Source organism: Erpetoichthys calabaricus, chromosome 8 (genome assembly GCF_900747795.2).
Source record: "Erpetoichthys calabaricus chromosome 8, fErpCal1.3, whole genome shotgun sequence".
NCBI classification, from domain to species: Eukaryota; Metazoa; Chordata; class Cladistia; order Polypteriformes; family Polypteridae; genus Erpetoichthys; species Erpetoichthys calabaricus.
Window position 1 is genome coordinate 69,554,785 of NC_041401.2, and position 25,371 is coordinate 69,580,155.

General features: G+C 38.9%; 1 protein-coding gene and 1 long non-coding RNA gene across 3 annotated transcripts in view; one reads left to right on the forward strand and one right to left on the reverse strand.

The window, feature by feature from the left end:
- The window catches only part of tpst1 (tyrosylprotein sulfotransferase 1), a 183,564-nt gene that overhangs the window by 34,320 nt on the left and 123,873 nt on the right, over positions 1-25,371 (reverse strand). The gene's annotated exons all lie outside the window — the stretch shown is intronic.
- The window catches only part of LOC127529034 (uncharacterized), a 90,661-nt gene continuing 70,823 nt past the window's right edge, over positions 5,534-25,371 (forward strand). Inside the window, exon 1 of the long non-coding RNA XR_007935688.1 lies at positions 5,534-6,530. This is a non-coding gene — a long non-coding RNA (uncharacterized LOC127529034). The remainder of the gene's footprint in view (positions 6,531-25,371) is intronic.

The window sequence follows — 25,371 nt, forward strand, 5'->3', positions numbered from 1 at the left end:
ATAATATTTGAGGTCACAGAGGAGCTTAAATCCTCCCCAGAGAAGACCCTACTACATATGTTAAAATTTGCTGGGGTTCAATTTCCACAGTCAGTCAGTCATTTCTAACCTGCTTAGTCCTGAACAGGATCAAGGTGGGACTGGAGCTTGTCCCAGCTAGCATAGAACCCAAGGAGGGGACAAGCCCAGGACAGAGCACCAGTCCACTGAAGGGTGAACACACACACTCATCCATTTAAACTGTGGGAGGAAACCGGAGCACCTGGAGGAAACTCACGCAGACACAGGGAGAATATGCAAAATCTCCACAGGGAGGACCAATGACGCAAAACCAGATCATGTTAGTGTGAGGCAGCAGTGCTACCATTACATCACCATAACACAAGTACTGTTATTTCCCTGATATATCCATTTGACAAAAACTACAACAGAATTTTTATTAGAGACCATGTAAATTCAATTTTCAAGCTACAAAATGCACATAGGTTTGAAACCCAAACAGGATTTGAGTTTTACAGAAAGATGGTCAGCATAATTATAATCTTTTTGTATAGAACAGCATGGAGCAGTTTCAGAGGATGATCATGTTGTCCCTTTAATAATCATGACAATCATTGTGCCTGGCTATTATTAAATCTTTCCCATTCTGTTTCTCTTTGTGATTTTCTGCACTGGCACTTGGCTCCACTGCCAACTTGACCAAGATGACCTTAGAACAAATCAGTGATTTCACACCGAACACCTCAACTACATCACATTTCACCACAACTGCTGACATTTCTCTGCACTATAGTGTACTACGGAATGCTTATAAAGAGACTGATTATATAGTAAGCTAGCCATGACCAAGTACCATCTGTTTAAAGGGGAGGATTGTTTCTTTCTTATTCATTGTTAGCTTGACTAAGTACAGCATATGTTCAAATGTTTAAATTTTCTTATTAAATTTAGGCACTATAGAAATATAGCTTAATAAAGATTAATAAACATTAAAATTTGAATATGTAGACTGTCTTTCATTTCTTTTTCAATGTTAATTATGTTTTAGGCATGTTATAATTGTAAATGTGTAGTGTTTGATGCTTTAAAATTGAAATGTTTACATATACTGTACAAATAAAGTCAAGTTTTTGCACAGCCCTCTTCACTTAGTGCACACTCAGAGTGTTGTAACAAGTTCACAAGTAAAATGCAATTGCAAACTTTACCAAAATCAACACACATACACTTAAAAATCTAGAATAGCTTAAACACACAGCAAAACAAAGGAAAATCAATTTGATTAACACACACAAAGGAACTGAATGGTATACATCCATTGATGGGCGGCACGGTGGCGCAGTGGGTAGCGCTGCTGCCTCGCAGTTAGGAGACCCGGGTTCGCTTCCCGAGTCCTTCCTGCGTAGAGTTTGCATGTTCTCCCCGTGTCTATGTGGGTTTCCTCTGGGTACTTTGATTTCCTCTCACAGTCCAAAGACATGCAGGTTAGGTGCATTGGCGATTTTAAATTGTCCCTAGTGTGTGCTTGGTGTGTGTGTGCCCTGCCTGGGGTTTGTTTCTTGCCTTGCGCCCTGTGTTGGCTGGGATTGGCTCCAGCAGACCCCTGTGACCCTGTAGCTAGGATATAGCGGGTTGGATAATGGATGGATGGATGGATGGGCATCCATTGATGTTATTGCAGAGGTATGACCAGTTGACTCTGAAGGAGAGGAACACAAATACTCCCTGCCAGCAGAGTATCCCTGGAGAAAACAAACTGCTGTGGGATCCTTTTAATGTATTAAGGGTTTGTGCTCACATGTTGATAATTTGTTTCTGTTCTGTTTCATCATCCAGTGTTCAAGCTTGCTTCAGTCTATAGTATACAACAATTTTTAGTAACTACAGTATGGTGATATCAATCATGTCAAGTTTTCAATAATCATATTCTTGAGAGGGAATTGATGCGGGTGTAGGGATGGAAATTAATATAAAAAAATGGGGCAGAGATGAGCTTCAAATATGAAGCATTTTAACTCAAGGCTGCAAATGTTTTATCTTATTCAACAAAAAAATAAAAAACTTCAAGACTCAATGATTAAAAAAGCCATACATAATCAGTATGAGAATGACCAAGTTATAGTCATGGAGGGTCACGGTGAATGAAGGTGACAAACCAATTTCGTAAAAGGAGACATTTCTGGCTCTTAAGGAAGTACTCAATTAATTAAACTCCTTTCCCCTGTTCTACATGAAGTCTGTGACTGCAATATGCACGACATTTGGCTTCTACAGAGCATATTCACTTTCAGTGAGATTAGATTTTATTTGATTTGATATTGGGGACCAACAATACCATCTCTTTTCTCCAAAGCTGAAAAAAAAATATTCCAGTCATTTAAAAATCCAATGCAATGGAAGAAAACATATTTCTGACAATTATACATTCCTGCGGTGGGCTGGTACCCTGCCCAGGGTTTAATTCCTGCCTTGCTCCCTGTGTTGGCTGGGATTGGCTCCAGCAGACCCCCGCGACCCTGTAGTTAATAATAATAATTCATTGCATTTATATAGCGCTTTTCTCACTACTCAAAGCACTCAGCAATTGCAGGTTAAGGGCCTTGCTCAAGGGCCCAACAGAGCAGAGTCTCTTTTGGCATTTACGGGATTTGAACCAGCAACCTTCTGATTGCCAGTGCAGATCCCTAGCCTCAGAGCCACCACTCCGCCTAGTTAGAATATAGTGGGTTGGATAATGGAATGGAATGGAATTATACAATCACTGAAACTTGTCCTAAACTATATAAAAATTTCACTATTAAATACCTATTTTATTTTGAATTATTTAAACAATTACTCATGTAAACAGCCCTTAGCTAGTGTAAGAGATGGGATTGTGTGGCTGTTTCCATGTTACTGAAGAAGATATTGAGTGAGTAAATACAGGAGAAGGACCCTTATTAGCAAGGCAAGCCAGAAGAGGAAATGGAAACACAGTCACACTATCCATGGTTCAAAGAAAGGTAAGCTAAAAACAAATAATAAGAAAAGGCAAATATTATCGTCAGGTACAAGCAGGTACAAGCAAAGGGTCATAAATAACTTTCTACTAGACACCTGGGACATCAGACTTAACTCATGAGTACAGCTTGAGATGAAAATAGCCTGCTTAAATAAACTAAAGGACAGGCAGCCATGTTTCACACGTTTCAAGCATGAAACAGGAACTGCATTTCACCAACAGGAGTGATCAATGGTGTAAAGGACGACGGTCACAGTTTTTAGTGCTTTGCCACACACTCTGTGTTACTTGGGTTAACTGTAATGGACTATGCTCAAACATTATATACAATGTAAATACTTTTCATTAAAATGTTTCAAATTAATGTATTTAAGTAAGTGAAAAAAAGAGGGAAAAGGTGGGAAAGCCTTAAAAATAACAAGTATATCTTGTAAATAGTAGGGAAATTCTAACAAGAAATATGTTGGACAAATTATAACAGGAGAAAGACAGAAGAGTAAGAACTCATGCAATCAATAAAAATTGAGGAGTGCAAAGTTGTTCAGCAATTTTAAAGAAAATGTTTTATATGCAGACATACAGCAAAGAAACACTGATGGATAGGACTGGCTAAGCCAGCACACTAAGGAAATTTATTTTTTGTTGAGTACAGTTAACTGCTACATATTTTCTTTTTAAATCAGTGTATATTTTTCACATAATGAATGTACATTTTGGCACTCTGCATTACAACAGTTCTGATCTGATGCACAAAATCTGTTATGCATTAATACAAGGCTAGTCACATCTCATCCTGAGGTGCTGCAGTTTTAGTACACTTCTGTTGTAATCTGCGAAATGAACATATTAGTGGACAATGCATTCATTATAGATTCATTATAATTACTAGCTGTCTTTAAACGTTTCATTTTAAAATTGTATTTAATCAAATATTCAGCCTCCAAGAGCAATACAAAAACAGAATAACTGTTTATTAATTTGAATGAATGCTTGACCTTTAAGACATGTGAATGATTCTGCAGCTTCCTGACAGATGTGCCCGTGCCACATACTTAATGAGGGAGGGAAATACCTCAGTCTCTACACTCATCAGGGTATTTATAGATCCTAAACACTTTAAGATGGAAACCAACAAATGGTTTATAATCAAACAAAAATTATTACTCATTTCAGGATATAAACACTAGTCATGTTTTATGGCAGAGAGAGACAGAGAGGGAGACATCAGTTTTTATGCATGTTGATGAAAAGCTCACAAAGACACATCCTGTTCAACTTGTGCTATAGGAGAAAAGCTAACCTACTGGACAGATCTAGATCCCAGAGACAAATGCAATGCACTGACCACAAGAGACACCCATGCTATAAAATTATAGTAATTGAAAGATTTAACTTTTCTACTAAAATACTTTAAAACTGACTAATACAAAACATATTAAGAAATAACACCTTCAACTACATACCTCAGAAAGAAGAAAGTGGCCTTTATAAAAATACCAAAGATTTTAGTGCTCAATATACAGTAAAACCAAGAAAATGATTTCTAGATTAGACTAGATATAACCTTTTTTTATTCTGACATTTCTGATGCAAGCATACTGCCACATGGAATGTTAATGACCAATGTTAGCTGAGTGTAAGTATTCATATTATTTGCCCATGTTTTTGATTTAGTATATGTTTAGCCATTTGTATGCATGACACTGCATACAAAAAAATACTAAGACAAAACACCCTGAAAGAACATGTTATTTGTACTTTTTCTGAGCTCATTTACTGGTTATGTCCTATTATCCTGAAGGAAAAGTGTGAACAGGTTGAAAGGATAACAATACTGCCAGACAAAACAGCTTTCTTAAAAAATAAAATTTTAGTTGTCAAAGCACACGAAGACAAACATTGTGTTCCAAAAATTACACTGGCACATGAAACAGCAATGGTGACCAGGAATTGGCATGTCATGGACATGTGTAGCATGCATCAGGCCAACTCTGCTCACTGATCTGGACTTGTACAAGTGGAACTTGTGCAAGCTGATGTTGTGCTGCTCAACAAATTTTCACCTCCATCTGTTTTTTGATGCCTGGCAATGTTACATAATAAGAAGACTGACCTTCAGCCTTTTATATTCTTTTTTCAAGTTCTTTTATTTTTTCTATACACTGGTGTGAAAAACTATTTGCCCCCTTCCTGATTTCTTATTCTTTTGCATGTTTGTCACACAAAATGTTTCTGATCATCAAACACATTTAACCATTAGTCAAATATAACACAAGTAAACACAAAATGCAGTTTGTAAATGGTGGTTTTTATTATTTAGGGAGAAAAAAAATCCAAACCTACATGGCCCTGTGTGAAAAAGTAATTGCCCCCTGAACCTAATAACTGGTTGGGCCACCCTTAGCAGCAATAACTGCAATCAAGCGTTTGCGATAACTTGCAATGAGTCTATTACAGCGCTCTGGAGGAATTTTGGCCCACTCATCTTTGCAAAATTGTTGTAATTCAGCTTTATTTGAGGGTTTTCTAGCATGAACCGCCTTTTTAAGGTCATGCCATAGCATCTCAATTGGATTCAGGTCAGGACTTTGACTAGGCCACTCCAAAGTCTTCATTTTGTTTTTCTTCAGCCATTCAGAGGTGGATTTGCTGGTGTGTTTTGGGTCATTGTCCTGTTGCAGCACCCAAGATCGCTTCAGCTTGAGTTGACGAACAGATGGCCGGACATTCTCCTTCAGGATTTTTTGGTAGACAGTAGAATTCATGGTTCCATCTATCACAGCAAGCCTTCCAGGTCCTGAAGCAGCAAAACAACCCCAGACCATCATACTACCACCACCATATTTTACTGTTGGTATGATGTTCTTTTTCTGAAATGCTGTGTTCCTTTTACGCCAGATGTAACGGGACATTTGCCTTCCAAAAAGTTCAACTTTTGTCTCATCAGTCCACAAGGTATTTTCCCAAAAGTCTTGGCAATCATTAAGATGTTTCTTAGCAAAATTGAGACGAGCCCTAATGTTCTTTTTGCTTAACAGTGGTTTGCGTCTTGGAAATCTGCCATGCAGGCCGTTTTTGCCCAGTCTCTTTCTTATGGTGGAGTCGTGAACACTGACCTTAATTGAGGCAAGTGAGGCCTGCAGTTCTTTAGACGTTGTCCTGGGGTCTTTTGTGACCTCTCGGATGAGTCGTCTCTGCGCTCTTGGGGTAATTTTGGTCGGCCGGCCACTCCTGGGAAGGTTCACCACTGTTCCATGTTTTTGCCATTTGTGGATAATGGCTCTCACTGTGGTTCGCTGGAGTTCCAAAGCTTTAGAAATGGCTTTATAACCTTTACCAGACTGATAGATCTCAATTACTTCTGTTCTCATTTGTTCCTGAATTTCTTTGGATCTTGGCATGATGTCTAGCTTTTGAGGTGCTTTTGGTCTACTTCTCTGTGTCAGGCAGCTCCTATTTAAGTGATTTCTTGATTGAAACAGGTGTGGCAGTAATCAGGCCTGGGGGTGGCTACGGAAATTGAACTCAGGTGTGATACACCACAGTTAGGTTATTTTTTAACAAGGGGGCAATTACTTTTTCACACAGGGCCATGTAGGTTTGGATTTTTTTCTCCCTAAATAATAAAAACCATCATTTAAAAACTGCATTTTGTGTTTACTTGTGTTATATTTGACTAATGGTTAAATGTGTTTGATGATCAGAAACATTTTATGTGACAAACATGCAAAAGAATAAGAAATCAGGAAGGGGGCAAATAGTTTTTCACACCACTGTATATACATTTTACATTACCTGATCTTTCATGTGTGAATTCAACAGTGACAATAGTCAGTATGACCTTGAGCACGTACAAAGTTTTCAATTATTCTCCTTTCACAGCAGGTGCAGGTCACATAAGCATGGGTATTTTGAATAGTTGTGTGATGTAAACAGAAGTTAAATAGCATGCTAAGTCAAGAGAAACACATTACAGATGTCTAATTGTAAGCAATAAGTTAACAAAAAGAGAAACTAAACAAACTGAAACCAAACCTAATATTTTTAAAAACTAATACAATTATTATAGAATATCCATGTTTTACACCAACACGCAGTTGAATCCAGACGTGTATGTCTTCAGTATGGAATATGGGAAAGTCAGATTTGGCAAATGATACTTAAATCTAACAAAACAGGAATGATGAACCTTAAGAACAAGACAAAATCTTGTTCAAATGTTCATCTTGTGGTACTGTGATAACTAACTGTGAATCACATGGTTTCAATCTACCCCTAAAGGCATTAAAAGAAAAAAAAAATTCTGATGGCTTTATACTGTATTCAACAAAGGAAGCATTAGTTCAAATGAGTAATAAGCCTCCTGGATAACTTGAGCATATTTTTGGAATTTCTTCAGAATTAAGTTAATTCTTTGTACAAGTCACACCTGAGACTGCCTTAAAATTTTACAAACTGCAATAAATACCCACTTGTAATAAGACATCTGGAAATCTAAACTTGTATCTTATGCTTGCAGAGGAAACAGTCTCAGTAGACACTAATGGAGTAAATGGGACCTCAATTTCCCCTCTCCACTGTCCCGATATGCTTAAGAATTGCTATGTAAAAGGCATATCAAAGTCATCTGCTATTAAAGGTCTGTTAGTCATCTCTGTGTTTTGCCTGTTTCAAGTCATGAAACAAAGAGTCCTATAACAATGGAGCAGAAAGGGAAGCTGGCAAGCACACTACAGACAACATTTTACATTATTATTGTATGTCAAGGCTTCCAAGATGTTGACACTGGTGAAAATAAGTGCAGAATAAGCATACTCCTAAAACCAAAATAACAAAAAGTTATACATGTTGTCCTAAAGACACAGTAAGGAAAATGACAAAAATAGTTTTCAGTATGATTTAATTAAACTACAAAATATTGCTCATTAGTATATAAACTGTGGTTGACCTACAATCCCAGTAGAAAATATATGCATTTAAATATCACATTTGGCACAATAAAAATAAATTTAAAAGAAAATGGAATTTCTTAACCTAAAAATTCTAAAATTTAGAGCCGTAATGTGCTAACAAGACTGCTGATATACTGATGTCATCCTCTGTGATCTGAGTGCTGAGCTGAGAGTCGAGTGTTGGGTCTGCATGATGTGTGGTGTAAGTTTACTTTTCTGTTGTTAAGTTTAATTAATATATAGCATTTGGACCTAAAAATATGTTTTTAGTTGTTGCTAAGGCGCTGTGTAATGCTTTTCACAGCTTTGTTTTCTTCAGAAGTGTTTTTTGCTGTTGTTTCCTCCGCACAGGTGTTTGAAGAGGACATCTGCTGTAGCTCAGTGGAAGCGAAGAGTAAGCTGAATTATGGTGACACAATAAATATTTAACAGCTGTCACTTCCCCTAATAGTAAACAAGTAAACAGGTTTATTAGAGAGAAAAAAATAAGGGATGGAAAGAGAATCTTAAATTAAACAAGTCCATTTTGACATTGGATTTTCAGAAGCTTACTTCAGTGAGGCCTGCCTCAAGGAGGACTACATATGAGGAAGATGCCAGCTAATCCAAAACTTTGATCTCCTGAACCTGAAGAGGAGGGTAGCTAGAATGTGTTATAGTAGAGAATGGGTGGATCCTGCTCTGGTGTCCTTTAGGGTGAACATGTGCCCACCCAAAATGGTGCAGGAGAAGAGTGCAGACAAGAGAGACAGAGATAGATGAATTATGACCTGACATAATGCAAGTGCAAAGTAAGAGGTAAACACTGTCTGGAGCATTAACTTCAGAGCTGGAAGTGTCACACCATTTACAGGGTCTTACAGAGCTTGATGTAGATTCTGACAAGTCTAAGGTACGAGGCAGGGTTAAGGAGTCCAACAGGTTACCTCAAAACTAGTCCAGAGATAAAGGTAAGTCGTGAGAGTGGGGAACTTGAGTATTGTACAGTGTGTTGCCTTTCAGGCGTACAGGCGAGAGACATCCCTGGAATGGTAGATAGGCTCCTGAACAGAGAAGAGGTGGATGCAGTTATCATTGTTTGTACTGAAACAAATGGCACACGTAATGGCAGGCTGTTAGTTCTGCAATACAAATTTATATAGTGGGGCACTAAGCTGAGGATCAGAACTAAGAATGTGCTCTTCTCTAAAATTCTGCCCTTGGCACATGCCATTCCAGGTAAGACTGAGATTAGAAGTCCTAACATGTGGCTCAAATATGGGTGAATGACAGTGAGATTGGTTTATGGGACAGTCAATAAAAGATGGAACCTGTACCTCTGTAGCAGACTGCATTTGAACTGGAGGGTCAATAATATATTGGAGAGATGTAGGTTAGTCAAGGATTGCTTAAACTATGGGGCAAAGAATTTGGGCCAGGCCAGGTTTAAAACTTTACATAAAGGAATGAATAGTAGTATTAATATAAGTATAAAAGATATTTTGGAAATTTAGAGCCTACTTTGAAAAAGATAAAGTAAAATGAGCAATATGTTTGTATATACAAAAATGCTTACCTTAATGCTAGGAGTATTAAAAATAAATCAAGTGAGTTGGATTCATATGAAGCTGCACATAATTAATCATAAAGTCATGGTGAGCTTCAATTACCTAAATATTAATTGGGATAACCTTACATATAGCACAGCACAAGCACAGGAGTTTTTAGACACAATGAGTGACGGTTTTTAACACAGTAAGTTAAACACCAAAGATAGAAGACTGCCTTGATTTCGAATTGTGTAATAATCAGGATAGAATTCAGGGGAAGACATGATTGAACTAATAGATCTAGTAACCACAATACAATATATTTCAGTTTTTGAAAAGCGCATATTCAAAAACTAAAACAGTACAGTTTAATTTTAGGATGGCAAATGTTGAGCAAATGTAGCAAAACCCAGAATAGGCACACTTAGATAAGATTTTAAGTTTGGAACCAGGTGAGAAACAGTGGAGAAAGTCTGAAAGTGTTTTACGTACAATGCATAATGGAGGAGTATAGGAACCTAATCAAGGACTTTGTTAAATGGTGTGACTCAAACCACCTACACCTGAACATCAGCAAAACCAAGGAGCTGGTGGTGGATTTTAGGAGACCCAGACCCCTCCTGGACCCCGTGATTTTCAGAGGTGACTGTGTTTAAAGGGTGCAGATCTATAAATACCTGGGAGTGCAGCTGGATAATAAATTGGACTGGACTGCCAATACTGATGCTCTGTGCAAGAGAGGACAGAGCCAACTATACTTCTTTAGAAGGCTGGCGCCCTTCAACATCTGCAATAAGATGCTGCAGATGTTCTATCAGACGATTGTGGCGAGTGCCCTCTTCTACGCAGTGGTGTGCTGGGGAGGCAGCATTAAGAAGAAGGATGCCTCACGCCTGGACAAACTGGTGAGGAAGGCAGGCTCTATTGTAGGCATGGAGCTGGACAGTTTAACATCTGTGGCAGAGCGACAGGCGCTGAGCAGGCTCCTGTCAATCATGGAGAATCCACTGCATCCACTAAATATTATCATCTCCAGACAGAAGAGCAGCTTTAGCAACAGACTGCTGCCAATGCCCTGCTCCACTGACAGACAGTTCCTCCCCCACACTATGCGACTCTTCAATTGCACCCGGGTGGGGGGGCGGGGGGGGGGGGTTAAACGTTAACATTATACAGAGTTATTGTCTGTTTTACCTGCATTTATATCACTATGTTACTGCTGGAGTATGTGAATTTCCCCTTGGGATTAATAAAGTATCCGTCTATCTCTATCTATCTAATACAACCATCACAAATTTCAGAAGCAGTAAGAACTTAAAAAGAACTGCATGGAGGATAAACAATGGAACAAAGAAAAGAGACTGCAGCTATATAAGACATATAAGGCAAATAACTCCACTTTTAACTATAAGGTTTAGGAGAATGTGTGACCAACAGTTGGAAAGCCAAAAGGCAGTCAGAGAGAAATATTGTGGAAAAGCTGAAAGATGACCTAAAGAGATTCTTGCAGTATCCATATTACTAACCGAGAATGCTAAACCGGATGATGGACGCAGGCACATCCGGCAATGGGCCGTAGCTGCAAAAAGACGTACTGCGCAGGCGCAAAAAGAGTCCGCGAGAGTCGGCTGAGGAGCCGAGAAAGGCGGACAAAAGAGGGCGAGAGAGGCGGATGAGGGGCCGCGAGAGGCGGACAAGACCACAGAAAAAAGGAGTGAGCACAGGAAAAATGGAGAAATGAGGCGCAAAGAGCACCGAAAAAAGGAAAAGGCACATAAAAAAGTATTCAAACGCAAGCAAAGCACGAAACACATTGCACACGAAACTAGACCCAAAAAAAAAAAAAAAAAGAGGCTCGCGCACAACAGCAAGGCACCCCCCCCCCCACAGGCACCGGACGGGACACACACCAAGAGGGGGATTCAACAAGCCCATGGAACACAAAAAAAAGAACACAAAACCACCCCACAGACCCTACAAGCAAGGGACGGGACACACACAAAGAGGGGGATTCAACAAGACACAGGAACACAAAAAGAAAGAAGACGCTCGCGCGACAACAATCCTCAACCCCCCCAAACACATCCATAAGAAGTGACACCCAAAGCCAAATATTATAAAGTGAACGTCAACACCTTCACACTAGACAGCATAGGTGGATCTCCTTACAATAAGGCACTATTAACCGTTCAACTGCAGAAAAGGAAACATATTAACAGTGACTGCGATCCTCCTTATTACTTATCCATATTTCGCATGCTGAGAAAGAAACAAGTCATGAATACACGGTCACGGGTACAAAACGAAAAGGAAATGATAACAGGAACAAACACACGAACACGAAAGAAACAACAAAATAGACGGCTATGCAGCATAGGTGAATCTCATTACAATAAGGCACTATTAACCATTCAACCGCAGAAAAGGCTCCATATTAACAGTGAGTGCAATACTCCTTATTACTTATCCATATTTCTAAAAGAAAAAATGTCTCGACTCCAAAAACGCAAAGCTCAACTAAAGCTTCTAACTAACGATGTACCTAAAAGTAAAAACTTTATGAACTGCATTAAATCCTACAATAGTTCATTTGCTTTTGCATATACCGGAGTAAATATCAGGCCACCAAAAGGCAATGGACCATACTGCTTTCGCATATGTGCAAAAATACTGCATCGCATTGGAACAGTGCACCCTGAAACAAATCAACAACGCAAATATGCACAAATCTACATCCTAGATCCACATTACGCAAACTATCAATCAAAGTGCTGCATCGCAACAGGCACGGATTCAAAACGAAACACCTCCCGTCTCCGACATACGTTAACGGCAAGGAAGGCTACAACGGGCTTCTCACACAGCACAGGCAAATCGATTACAGCTCCAAAACAACACGTCCCAAATACTACACATGCAACAACGCGCCTCTCAAACGGCACAAGCAAAACATACACCAGTAAAATTCATTCGGATTAATGAATGTCATTTGCAATCATTGTCATTCAGTTCACTTCCCTGAAGAAACAACTGGCAATACAAGTTATACATTTACACGTTGTTGTCAAAAGGGTCAAATTAGACTGCCTTCTTTACATTCATATACTGAATATCTACAGAAGCTTATAACTGACGATGTACCTGAAAGTTAAATCTTTATCAACTACATTAGATCCTACAAATCGGTATCCACTATGAACATTAACGGTGGCACTGCACATGACATCCGTCTTGAAAAAATGTTGTTTATTGATGAATGTTCAATGGCATGAAGTCACTTACTCAACACCATTCATAAACTTCTACAAACGTTTATGAATAATAATATTCGATTTGGAGGAAAGGTACTTTTATGAGGAGGAGATTTTAGACAGTGATTAGCTATTCTTCCAGATGCCATGCACTCAGCTATTGTTCAGTGCACCTTAAAATACGCAGACAATTGGCATTACTTTCAAAAGATACAGTTATTAAAAAAGATACGATGTCCAGAACCAAATCATAACAATTGCTTATTACAACTGAGATATGGTACACTCACCAATACAGATGGACTTCAGCCACATATTATTACAATTCCTCAAGCCTTTATCTGCGACGACTTAGTTACAGAGACATTTGGAACAGCAATCTCATTAGACCAAATGCCCCTTTTAACACAACGCACTATATTATGTCCAAAAAATATTAATGTGGAAAACATAAATACCCAAGTCATTCCATTACTTCTTGGAGAGACACAACTCTTTCTAAGCTCTGACAAACTTGACTCTGATCACAACAATAACCATCTTAAATGACCTTACAAGTTTCTGAGCTGGAATTACCTTTTACACTTAAACGGCGTGTACAAAGACATTTTCAAATAAACCTTTACACTGTGCCACACACTTTATTGTTTGCTTTCTATTTGCATCATCTACACCGTCACACTATTCTATATCTCATTCATACATCATGCTCTTTGTCATTCCCAACACCAGGGGTTGGCGAGCGAAGCGAGCAGGGGGCAGAGCCCCCTAGTTTTAGTAATAAAAGAACAGACAAGAAGGAAGTGGTCTATTAGGAACAGTAGGTAAAAGAACTAAGACATAGTGACAATGAAACAGCGAAAGCCTTAAAGTTTTCACATGTAAAGCAACATCCCAACAGTTACAGGGTCTACTGTTACGGTATTAAGCGATTTAGAAACTACTTTATAAAATGGTAAGTGCTACCTAGATTAAAAAGACTGAAATCAAACAAATTGCACAGATCAAGTAATATTTATTTTGGAGATTGTTTAAGGGGTTAGGAACACATACAGTATATAAATTCTTGAGATTTACTTTTTACATATAATTGGGGGGGGCGGCGCGGTGGCGCAGTGGGTAGCGCTGCTGCCTCGCAGTTGGGAGACCTTGGGGACCTGGGTTTGCTTCCCGGGTCCTCCCTGCGTGGAGTTTGCATGTTCTCCCCGTGTCTGCGTGGGTTTCCTCCGGGCGCTCCGGTTTCCTCCCACAGTCCAAAGACATGCAGGTTAGGTGGATTGGCGATTCTAAATTGGCCCTAGTGTGTGCTTGGTGTGTGGGTGTGTTTGTGTGTGTCCTGCGGTGGGTTGGCACCCTGCCCGGGATTGGTTCCTGCCTTGTGCCCTGTGTTGGCTGGGATTGGCTCCAGCAGACCCCCGTGACCCTGTGTTCGGATTCAGCAGGTTGGAAAATGGATGGATGGATATAATTGGGGAAATTCCTAAGGACTGGAAGTCAGTAAATTTTATCCTAGTTTATGAAAAGATAATTTGGTAGATCCAAATAATTATTAAGCCAGTAAGCTTAATATGCATCATGAGTAAATGAAAGCAATCATTAAGAAAAGACTGAGCATCACCTGTCAAGAACAGGTATAAATAGTGAGCATGGATTTAGACAGGAGAAATCAGATTTCATTAGTATGCTGGATTTCTGTGAGGAAGCAACAAAAGCATATGAGAGAGCACTGCATGTGATATAAACTGTCTTGATTTTCAGAAAACTTCTGATAAGATCCCAAATAAGAGGCATGTGATCAAACTAAAAAAGTGGATAATCAAGGAGCAAATTGCTTAAAAACTAGATTCAAAAGGTTATTGTGAGAGGAACTTTTCATAGTTAATGTTGGAAGTAGTGCTCGTCAGAGATCAGTGCTGGGGCTGATGTTATTTTAAATACTTATATTCAGAAATTATCTAGATAGGAATGTCAAAAACAAGGTGGTTACGTTTGTAGACCAAACTATGTGGAATGGCAGATAATTTAGAATCTGCAAAATCATTACAAAGGGACCTGGATGAAACACAGGCATGGGTGTCAGATGAAATAGACTGTAAATAAATTTTACATAGGAAGTGAAAATGTTACATCTGAATACACAATGGGAGGTTTGAAACTTGAAAGTACACATTAAGAGAAGAACCTAGAAGTCATACTGAACTGTTCATTTTTTATATCCTGGCAGTGCCTTTAAGAAGGCTAATGGGAGGTTAGATTACATGGCCCAATATGTGGAGTACAAATCAAGTGAAATTATACTAAACTTATAACCCACTTGTGAGGACCCTTCTGGAGCACTGTGTGCAATTTTGGTCTCCATATTACAAAAAAGACATTACTAGAGAAAGACTACAGAAGAGCAACTAACTGATCCTGGGACTGCCAGGCATGAATTATGAAGAAAGATTGAGGGAGACAAACCATTCAGTTACCCAGACTGTAAGTCTCAGCTATTACATTAAATTAAAATATTCAACAAGAAAACGGTCAAGGATAAATTTCATAAAACATTAGAAAGGTTTGCTTCATAGAGAACCATGGACACACAGAAGAATTTACAAAGGAGTGTGGTAAGCAGACATACTTTGGGGAATACCAAAACTCAACTTGACATTATTATTAGATTATTAGATAACATTTATTTGTTTATATTTCACAAAGTAAGATAAATAGCACTAGCAAGTTAATTAAGATTGTGTTAATGTTCTAAAAATCCACCCATTTACTGAGATTTTGGTCATAGAAGGGCTAGTGTCTACCTTGGCAGCACAAAATACAAATCAACAACCAACCCTGAGTGGGATGTTCTCACACATTAGGCAAGTCTACAGTCATGAATTAACCAAAGCTGTACATCTTTGATATGGGGAAAAACTAGAGTACCTGGAGGAAAATAAAATATACACAGACTAGACAGAAATGCAGACTCCACACTGATGGCCAACAAGCTAGGATGTGAAGATTAACAATACATTTTATTTATATAGCGCCTTTCCCATGTTCAAGGCACTTACAGAATACAAAAAAGAACGGCAGGGTATACAGTATATAGCATTGTACAAACCAGATAAATAAATAAAGAAGATTACGACGGTGAATTCAGAGAAAAAAAAACAGACAACATATTGATGGTCTAGCACACACACACAGGTTACATGAGCATCTTGACAGAGAAGTAAACTGAGAGAAGGGTTATAAAGTCAAGTAGAGCTAAAGCCTTTGGCTATCAGGCAACTGGCCCATAGTCCACTGTGCCAAGCCACAGTTACTAAATGAATCTTAAATGCAAAATAAATTACTGAAAACTGCAGTCAGGCCAATAAAAGTGAGCTATTCTTTCTGTATTTTATGATTACAAAGATAGTCCACAATTATTTATTCATATTTTTAATTATACAAGAAATAAATCCCTTCCTTTCTTCAATAGCCAAACTAATAAACTGAATGCCACTGGTATTATATGAAAAAAATTATATAAAGTTAATACACTGTAAACAGACACCAAGATTACAGATGTGCTTTTTTCTAGGAAGCCAAGCATCACAGGTTCATCATCTGTCCTTTCATTTTTTAACTCAGTCAGTCAAATTCAGGGTGCAGCTAGCCACAGCCTACACTAGAAGCACTGGCACAAGCCTGAATCAATCCTGGATATGGTACCAATCAATCATAGTGCAAATTTATATAGATATATTTATACACTCTCTTAAAACAGGACAATTTAGACAAGCTAAATAAACTAACATGCATAGTTTTGGGATGTAGAAGGAAACCCAAACAAACACAGGGAGAATGTACAAATTCCACATACGCAGAGGACAGGGCAGGATATCAAGATCAGACTTCTGGAGCTGTGAGGAAGCAGCAGTGTTCACCAATGTGTCAGAGCGTCTTCCAGCACAATAGGTAATAAACAGAGATGGTTATCTTTGGGTGGGGTTTACTGCAAAATTTGCACATTTACCAGTTTGGAAGTGCAAGAGGACAATGAATTGCAGCATTTTGCTACATTTGCACTTCATCATATACATAAATGTTTCTGAAAAATTATGTAGTTTGGTGCTTTGGCTAAAGGTGTGATACTGAAATGAAACAATAATTGTGGATCCAATATTTCATACGTAGTTTAGATGATTCAGAGTTACTTTGAAAAGAAATGTTATCCTGACATGCTTTAACCTGAAATGTGTTGGATTTATACTCTAATGAATTATCTGCAGCTCTGTACGTCACAGGGTGATTTTTAAAACCTTTATCCTTGTGATATCAATGGAAAATCAGAGCTAATTATGTGTGCTCATCTACTATAAATGATCTACTCATTTAAAGGGCTAAGAAGTCAGGCAAGGACAGCACATGGAGAGAAGGTTAGAGATGAGCTGCAAACATGGCTGCATGCAACCTGCAGTTGCATGGCAAGTAATTGCAGCAGCCCAGACAGGGGTCCTCTGACTAATGTGTGTTTATTTTAATGCCATAAAATGGATGGAAGTTGTTTCTCTAGAGAACATGGTTTTTATTTTTTACACATGATTATAATAATAATAATAATAATTCATTACATTTATATAGCGCTTTTCTCAATACTCAAAGTGCTATCCACACAGGGAGGAACCGGGAAGCGAACCCACAATCTTCCACAGTCTCCTTACTGCAAAGCAGCATCACTACCACTGCGCCACCTGTGATTAAAAAATATCACTGAAGTAGGGCTATATTTTAAAACCCACATTTTTAAATAAGCAAGTGTTGGGCAAAAAGTTCCTAGTAAGAGTATTGGAAAGGGCAACATGGCATTGTGATGGGAGGCTGGGGTTCACGTTCTTGGTCCTTCCTGGGGAGAGTTTGCATATTCTCCCTGTGTTGCCGTGGGTTTCCTTTAGGTGCTCGAGTTCCCACCCACAGTCCAAAGACATGCTGGTCAACTGGACTGGTGATGCTAAATTGGCCTTTGCGTGTGTGTGTGTGTGTGTGTTCACCCTGCAGTGGACTGGTGTCCTGTCCAGGGATTGTTCCTGTCTTGCATCCTATGCTTACTGGGATAGGCTACAGCTTCCCTGCAACCTTGCTCAGGATAACGTGAGTTTGGAAGAAAGATGGATGGATGGAGTATTGGAAAATGAATAAACAGAACCAGGTGTGCATCTGCCTGACAATCTGATAGCTAATTGCAGGTGGACATTTAGGGCTAATTAAAGTCATAGCATACTGGGGTGGTCAAGAAAATCAGCAGTGGTGAGCAGAATGCTAGAACTTCACAGTAAAGATGGCTTCTTCACAATTACAGCTATATTTACATTCATTTTTCTTGTCAATAACACAATTTTAATCTAAAAAGAAAGACACTGAAATGTTTGAACAGACAGGGAGGCAGATAATAAAACAGGGCATGAAAAAGGACACCCAGACAGTAAATTGTCTGTTTTAGCTTCAAGATATCGATGTTGAGAGCTCTGTCTTGTAGCTTTTCTAGTTCGCACAAGGTCAGTAAGGCAGGAATACAATTATACTATAGGTCTTGTTAGGCTTCTTAAATTGAAACTTTCTTTTTTTATTCTTAAATTAAAACTCTTAAATTACTACATTTAACTCCCTTCAAATTATAACACTGGTACAGTTATTTCAAAGTCTTGATTCTGATGACAGGCTCTTATTATCAATCCATCCATCCATGTAGCTAGTTTCAATACCATCTGTATTCCGGTAGTACATGTGGAGGATCTGGAGCTTATCCCGGCAAGCTGTGGGCGCATTATTATTATAGGGTACTTTTATTCTCCCAGAAATAAACTAAAAAAGCTGTTATCGTTAGCAATCTTTGATGAACTCTGTAGCAATGAAGACTTCCAACAGCATAAGAGTATGCAATGTGTGAGCTGGAGCTCAATCTCCAGGTCTTCATGGCGTTGTCAATAATTTTGGGCAACACATCCTGTGTGATTAAAGAAACTGCAGTACAATTTCTGAAGAGAGGAAATCTAGGAAAAATCTACAAAAATTCTGCTCTAGAGAAATCAAAACTTTTGGAGCAGAAATGTATTAATAACTATTGATGACATTCAGTCTAATATGGGAAAGAGAACTACTAATAGGGAACACATGTGCTCTGGAAGGATTTTAAATTAAAAAATGGCAGGAAACCAAAAGACTGGGAGAGAATGACTGAAATGCAAGGGTGCGTCTAAGCCGGCTCTGTTACCAATTCCTAAAAACTGCTAAAAAAAAGAACAGTTTTTTTTTCTGAAAGCCTTCCTTTGTGTCACAGAATCTGGTTTCCTTTTTGTTTCAATTCTGTCTGAGTGGTAGGCTGAAGCAATGAAATCTGCCTGACCCTGTGATATACATCAGACATGCTTGCTCAGCCAGTTGACATAAATTACTGTACCCCAGTGTTGTCAGAAAGGACAAGACGAGACGTAAACAATTGCTGCATGCCCCAAGGGAAGCCTGCATGCGCCTACAAATCAGTATGGAGTTACAAATACAACACATGCTGCTCTCAGTTTCAATGCCACTATCTTTGCTGCTGGAAGAAGTGTGTATGGTAGGAGGTGCCAAGTCTTACACTGAGTAAATCTGCCAGATCTTTGATTTACCTTTTAACAAGGAGGCATTCAGGCAGTAACTGGCGACTGAACTATGACTGTGTGTTTGTAATATTACTCCTATTTATTCAGTTTCTATGATAGGACTATCTTTTGTGGGGGAGTAACTCTTTTATGACAAAAAAAAAATGTCAGAAAACAAAAATTTATGCAAGAGGGCAGGCTCACACATGCTCAGGGTCTGGTATATTTCATGAAGAGTTATATTTCTGACCCAGTTAGCAAATCATCAATGTTCTTTGTTTGCGCAGCAGACATGTTTATCAAAGTACCTATGAAAACATTTTCAGTGCTCAATTAAGTATGGCAAAAATAGCTACTTTATGAAGTCTCCAAGGAAATGGTGTGTTGAGCCTTCAAAAAAAAAAACAAACAAACTCAATAAACTAGTACAGGTTAATTACCACAAGAGAACGAGAATGACTGGGTTGTGTTCTTTAGGGAAATTGATAATCAAATGCATTCAAAAAGGTGTTAAGGTAGATTTTAACATTAAATGTGGTAAAAAAAAAAAAAAAAAAAAACCTTTTTAAGAGTTTTGTAACACCAGTTAGCTCTGGGAACTGCTCAAGAAATACACCAGTTCCATTCAAAACAGAAAAGGCAGACTGCCTGCTGGGGTAAATGTTAAAGAATATTTTAGATAGATAGATAGATAGATAGATAGATAGATAGATAGATAGATAGATAGATAGATAGATAGATAGATAGATAGATAGATAGATAGATAGATAGATAGATAGATAGATAGATAGATAGTGTGGCACCCGGCTGGGATTCTTACCTGGCCGGGACGCCCGGGGAGACAGGAGGAGGGCTCATGCCTCCTCCAGACCACGAGGGGGCGACTGCCCTGGTTGTATTGGGGGCCACGGGTACAGGGCTTAGAAGCTCAACCCTGTAGGGGCCCGTGGTCACCGCCAGGGGGCGTCCCCGTGCCTGATGGACCCTGGACCCCAGCACTTCCGCCACACCAGGAAGTGCTGGGGGGAAGAAGAGAAGGAACACCCGGAGTGCTTCCGGGGAGACAGCCGGCACTTCCGCCACACTGGGGCGTGTCGGGTGGAAGATTGCCGGTGCACACCTGGAGCACATCCGGGTATGGATAAAAAGGGCCGTCTCCCTTCTTTCGGGGCTGGAGTTGGGTGGAAGCAGGACAAGGTCAGAGAAAGAGAGAAGGAGGCGGTCCAAAGAAGGCAAAGTGTGATTGGCCTGGACTTTGGGGAAGATTGGGGTTTGTGTGGCACACGACTTTGTAAATAATAGTTGTGTAAATAAACGTGTGGTGGTGCTTAAAAACATGTCCGCCTGTCTGTGTCCGGGGCTAGTTCCACGATAGATAGATAGATAGATAGATAGATAGATAGATAGATAGATAGATAGATAGATAGATAGATAGATAGATAGATAGATAGATAGATAGATAGATAGATAGATAGATAGATAGATAGATAGATAGATAGATAGATACTTTATTAATCCCAAGGGGAAATTCACATACTCCAGCAGCAGCATACTGATACAAAAAACAATATTAAATTAAAGAGTAATAAAAATGTAGGTAAAAACAGACAATAACTTTGAATAATGTTAACGTTTACTCCCCCGGGTGGAATTGAAGAGTCGCATAGTTTGGGGGAGGAATGATTTTCTCAGTCTGTCAGTGGAGCAGGACAGTGACAGCAGTCTGTCGCTGAAGCTGCTCTTCTGTCTGGAGATGACACTGAAAATGGTAAATATACGAGACAGTCAGGATCGAAAAGGGGGACCCTTGATGACAAGTCAGCAATTCGTGCCACTACTCCACGGGAGCTGTTGCATCATCACTGAACCTTTTGTCAAAGTGTTTATTTGATCTTTGGACTTCAGGCTTCACACATTATATAGTTTATGTCAACATTTTGTCATTTATTACTAAATATGAAAAACGTTTCTGTTTTAACAATGTGTTTACACAGATTATTGTAGAAACGGAACACACATGAAATGCATGTGTTCCAAATAACGATCTATTATTTCCATTCTAAAACTCTAGCACTTCACTCCCAGATAATCAAGGCTGGAACTGGGAGAACTTTGTGCCTGTTCTGTGGCGGTGGGGGGATGGAATAGTAGGCTGCTTGCTGCTTGTCTTGATCTGCACATTTATAAGACAAAAGACACTGACGGAGAGGTGCGAAGGGATTTAAGGTGGGCAGGATTTACGAGTTTTTTCATAGGTTTTGGTAATTCTAGTGTTAAGCCACCTCAGACCACTCCAAAGTGACATTTTGTTAGAAAGTCACATTGCAGAGATGAATAACCACTTTACTAATGCTTTGTGAATGTTATGAAGACCCAAAGAGGTATCTGTGAAGGTCTTGTTACGTAAGAGTAAATGAGTAATAGATGTATTTTTGTAGTACCTAAATTAAAATGTTACCGGATTTTCCAAGCTACATCTCATGCAGGTAAAAACATAGACAGTATCAGAGGCTTATTTGGAAGTCTAACCAAACTCTTCTTTACAAAGCTTCAAGTCTGCAGTCAGCAAGGTTTTATCTAAAGGGGTGCAGATATGTGGCTTGCCTGCTCCGTCAGCCGTTACAGTTTAAGTGAAGATGTAAGGCAGACACTGAAAGGACTGCAGTGTAGAGTTTCAGAAGTGCTAAGCACACTTCGAGCCTTTAGATTCATTCATCTGCACAAGGGAGCAGATGAGAAATTACTGAAAAACCCACACATTGGCAGGCTATAAATTACACTGTCCAAGTAATTTCAGCACTTGCATGCCTTTTATAGTCTTTATTGGAACCCCACAGACCTCAACAAAGGGTCATAACATCAGACTTAAGGTACCAGGGCAAGAAACATTTTGGGGCTTTATAAATTATAATTATAAATGAAGTTTTACAATTGAAATTTCAGCATGTTAATTCCCTCTGCTGGGATGTTTAAGATTTCAGGGAAAATGTATCCTGGTTTATCCACAGACATGCTCTTGCATGATCAACAAAAAAATGTCAGGTTAGGGCAATTTATAGTCCTGGCCCTCTTTAAAGGCTCTTTTATAATTAAATGCACATGCACCTTTTCAAATAAAAAAGAACAATTAATGAATTAATAGCATTAAATAACAATAAAATACAAAACATAGTAATTAAGTAAACAACAATAAAGCAAAAAAGAAAATCAGGCCTGAAGGGCCTTCTAGGACAGTGTGCACATTCCCTGTGCTCTTTGCCAGTGTAAGGAAGCAGCTCTTTTCAAAACAACCTAGGGCTTTGTGTGTTAAAAAGAGACAGCATAAATGTCACTGTTTAGGGGTTAAATATAGAGGCCCACGAAGAGTGAAGAGCTTTGTGAATAGGTGGGCAAGGGAGCCCTGGGGCAGAGTTAAGAATTTTGCATTTGAGCTGACAAAGTCAAAAGAATACATAGTGGGTGTGGGTGAACAAAAAGGTCTGAGGACAGAGTTTAATGCAGGTGAACAGAGGTGGTACCAGTCAGTAGATTTATTTCTGCACAACACATGGGGGCATATGTGTTGTGTTCTGACTGTCCAGTATTCGGTAATTAGTATATAGTAAGATGCACTTATAAGCAAAAGTGTGCATTGCAAAAATGGATCAAAGTATACTGAATATTAGTTACAGGGCAAGAATAAGAAAAATATATTTGTCAAGTTTTAACAACAATGAAAACAAAGAGCAAAAAATAAGCTACCTTATAATCTGAATCCCTATGTACACATGGCATCCAAAGTTAAAAGCTTATAAGAAGAGGCAAAGTGATTGTTTGTGTGTAAATAAGTTGGGGTGGCGCTATAAAAGGATGCCAGGATTGCAGAGCAGCATAGTTTAAAAAGCAAATCAGAGAAATATGTTTTCTAAGACAAACACTTGTGTTTTTTGTGGTTGAGGCTAATCAGCACCTACAGTATATTTCTTCTGCTGCTCTGGTGTTCCTGACAGGAATCTTTTTGTGCTGTGTATTTCTGCAGGCAAACTTTAAACAGAAAATAGATAAAAAGATCTCAGGCTTCCTCACCCAAATAGAGATTCATACAAATTAACGTTTTTTAGTGTTTAGCCTTGTTAAGTTAACTGAGCATTTTATTAAGGTTAAGATAGCAGTGGTAACTGTTTGGACACGTAGTATACATTTATACAATCTATGTATCCAAAAGCTATACATCAGCCTGTTCTTCAGCAATCAAAGCATGCCTAGTAGACATCACCTCTAAGCAGTTTGCTGCAATCAGAGTAGACAGCTCTCAAGGCAGCACAAGCATTAGCAGATATAAATCCATGTGTTTTACTGACTTCACTGCGCAAGGCAGTGAGGGCCAAAAATTGATTCTTTTGTGTTAGTAAATCCAGATCCCTGTGGGAGTACTGCTTTTTTCAGAGGGAGTTGGTCAATGACAGGCTGAATGACCACCCCACATCCCATGATAATGCCATTTCAAGATGCCCACCCAGCAAGACAATTGAAACATAAGCTAAGTAACTCATCTCTGCATATCCAGGGAAGACAGTATGTTACTTATTGCATTGGACCATTTGGCTTCTAAAATGGAATTGTAACCTCATGTTTTGGTACTTTTATGTTTTGTTTTTCTTTTTTTCTTTTATTTAATTAGTGTGATACGAACAAGTCCTTAATGGTTTACTATAATGTAAATCATTTAATGCATTAAACTGAAGACAACAATATACACAATGTTTACACAACCCAAGTTGAACTGTTCACCTTAAAACAGGAAGACTCTTTGGTTTGTGTGGCACTGTTAATTTTTTAGACAGTATGGCTTTTTTCTACAGTAAACTTGCCTATGCAACACAGCCGGTGTTCTGGACTGCTGCAAGATTACAGAAGTCTCTACTGTCAAAATAAAACTTAAAAACAAACCCAATTTGAAAATTACATGCCAGAAGAGGTCTAAAAATAAGTATGGAGAGCAGCCCATCAATGGAGAACCGATTATTGACTTGAAATGTTGAGGAAAGCAATATCTTTGTGAATGCCCCATCCCCCATCTGAAATGAGGGAAGGGGCTGAAGCTATTCATCAATTTAATGCAAAGCAGGCCAATAGTAAAGAACAGCTGTTTGTGTTAAAGATCATAACTTTAATGCCTTGCCAGTCTAAATAGTGTAAGCTGAACAAATGATTATGTCCCTTCACACAATACTGCATCATTGCTCCAAAGTCCAATGTGAAGAATTTTTAAGAAACAGAATCCAAAATGGACAAGATTGCTACTTGCAACAAATGGGGACTGCAATGGGCTGTCAGTTTGCACCTCACTATGCAAACCTATTTATGGCAAAATTGGAGGAAGATTTCATGTCAATGTGCATCGTAAAACCAATGTTGTATCTCAGTTACACAGATGACATCTTCATAATCTGGACTGCCAGTGAGAAGGACCTCCTCCATTTTCATAATGAATATAATTCTTTTCACCCCAACATAAAGCTGAAGCTGAATTACTCAAAAACAGAAGTCAGCTTCCTTGACACCATTGTTCAACTGAAAGACAACACTCTTGTAACTTCTGTTTTTCACAAACCGACAGACAGACGGACCTACCTGAAAAGTGATAGCTTCCACCCCAAGCATATAAGGCGCTCCATCATTTTCAGCCAAGCAATACAGTACAATCGTATTTGCTCAGACCCGACAGACCGGGATAAACAACTGCAGGAGCTCAGACAAGATTTCATCAGACAAAGTTACACCCCCAAAACAACAGACACTCAAATAAGAAGAGCTACTGCCATACCCAGAGACAACCTTCTGGAATATAAAAACAAAGACAACAAGAACCGCATCCCCCTTGTTGTCACCTACAACCCACATCTTGAAACACTTCGAAAAATTATAAAAGAACTTCAGCCAATACTAAACAATGACCAAACACTGAAAAATATATTTCCTGAACCTCCCCCCACCTGGCATACAGACAACCACCAAACCTTCAACAACTAATTGTCCGAAGCTCCCTAA